Source organism: Neophocaena asiaeorientalis, unplaced genomic scaffold (assembly GCF_003031525.2).
Source record: "Neophocaena asiaeorientalis asiaeorientalis breed wild unplaced genomic scaffold, Neophocaena_asiaeorientalis_V1.1 scaffold573, whole genome shotgun sequence".
Lineage (NCBI taxonomy): Eukaryota > Metazoa > Chordata > Mammalia > Artiodactyla > Phocoenidae > Neophocaena > Neophocaena asiaeorientalis.
The window spans coordinates 165,740-167,690 of record NW_020172453.1 but is presented as its reverse complement, the minus strand read 5'-3'; the positions used below and the strand labels follow the sequence as shown (position 1 = coordinate 167,690).

The 1,951-nt window shown below is 43.8% G+C and overlaps 1 non-coding gene across 1 annotated transcript; it reads left to right on the top strand.

Moving 5' to 3' along the window:
* The first annotated feature begins 861 nt into the window (after positions 1-861).
* Positions 862-933, top strand: TRNAE-UUC (transfer RNA glutamic acid (anticodon UUC)). Its single transcript has one exon. It is a non-coding gene; the product is annotated as a tRNA-Glu (tRNA).
* Positions 934-1,951: the final 1,018 nt, after the last annotated feature.

Sequence of the window (1,951 nt, the reverse complement as noted above, 5' to 3'; positions counted from 1 at the left end):
AGTGAAGTGAGTATCTTCTGAGTAGGATTGCCAGATTTAGCAAAAAGACAAAACAAAAGAGATGCCCAGTTAAATTTGAATTTCAGATAAATAACAAAAAATGCAGCATAAATATGTCACTGCCCCAGCCCTGAGTTTTCCCAGGCCAGAACTAGTTCACAGCTGGCAGGCAGAGTCTGTTCAGCAGGGCAGAGAACTGAATGCGGGAAATCATGCCACCAGGATGTTAGCAAGCTAAGACTGGTGAACAGGGAACCATAGACCAGGCCAGGAAAGCTTGAAGGTAAGCATCATTGCCACAGGAGCAAGCCAAGAAAATTACAAGGAACTAGGAAGAGATGCTCCTTCCTCCTGCCATGACCCTCAAGCACCCTTTACTGGCAAGGGAGAAAAACTTACAGGAGCCATCTCCAATATCACCAACAGCACAATGAAGGACAGATTTAGAGCTGGCTTTAATAACTGACAGAGATACAAATGATAAAATTCTGCACTATTAGCATATAAATACACACGAGTCAATGGAACAGACCCAAAACATCAAAATAGACCTAAAAGCATTCTGGCATTTGGAATATGAAAAATTAGGCATTTCAATAAGTGGGGAAAAATCAATTATTCAAAAATTGGTGTTGAGAAAACAGAGGTCTATCCATAAAAATAAATTAATCTAGAGCCTTACTTTACTTCTTATACTAAATTCTAGATAGATTGCAATTTAAATGTTGAAAAAGTTAAAACATAAAAACATGTGGCATATACGCATACATGTAAAATATCAGAACAAAGTCTCGAGTATAATAGAAAATTTGGAGGTCATGAAAAAAATTTTCCTACACTAAAAATATATCTGTAGGGAATTCCCTGGTGGTCCAGTGGTTAGGACGAGGCACTTTCATTGCCATGGCCCAGGTTCCATCCCTGGTCAGGGAACTGAGATTCTGCAAGCTGCATAGCACAGCTAAAAAGAAAAGAAAAGAAAAGAAAAATCTATAGAGTAAAATATTGTGATAAGTCAAAAGACAAATGAGAAAAATGTTTGCTACTTATACCACAGACAAATCAGTAAGAAAAAGATGACTAACCTATTAATCACAAAATTACACGAAAAAATATTTCATAGAAAAAAATGATACAAATATTTCTGTAATATATGAAAAAATGCAATCATAAGGAAAATGTAAATTTCACTCATATTAAAGGAAATATGGGGGGGTGGAGTCAAGATGGCGGACTAGGAGACGCAGAATTCATGTCTCTGCACAACTAGGGCACCTACCAGGTACTGGTGGGGGACCATGGACACCTAAGGGGACAGGAGGAACCCCCAGTGACCAGGTAGGATGTGGTGAGTGGGGGGAGTGAAGGGAGAGGAGAGGTGGAGGCCAGACAGGACTGGCGTCCCTGAGGGGTGGCTGGGGGAAGGGAAGGGATCCCACACCTGAAGGGGGAAATTGGGGGACCATTGAGAGGACAGAGGATCAAAAGGGAGTGTGGCCAGGTTTCTCCTGCCCACTTGGGCCCCGGGGAGCCTGCTGAGATCCAAGGCCTGATCCTCTGCCCACCTAGGCCCCCTCCAGGCATGTGGGTCCTGAGGGAGTGGGAGGGAGGGGAGGGGGAGCAAAAGTAAAGGCCAGACCTCCGAGATGAGCAGCCCTGAGGGGTGACTGGGGAAAGGGAGGAGTTCCTACACCCAGTGGGACCCACCCATGGTTGGGGTCCAGCAGTGACAGGGGAGACCCTGGTGGAGATGGTGGGGGCAGGGCACGAAGGAACAAAAGGGAACAGGGCCAGCGCTTTCCCTGTCCACTTAGGCACTAGGGAGCTCGTTGTGCTCCTGGTTTAGATTGGGGTTCTGTTTCACCTTGTTGATCCATTGCTGTTGCTTCGTTTATATTTTTCCTAATAAATCTTTTATTTTTCTAATTTTATTTTATTCTTTATACTTTGT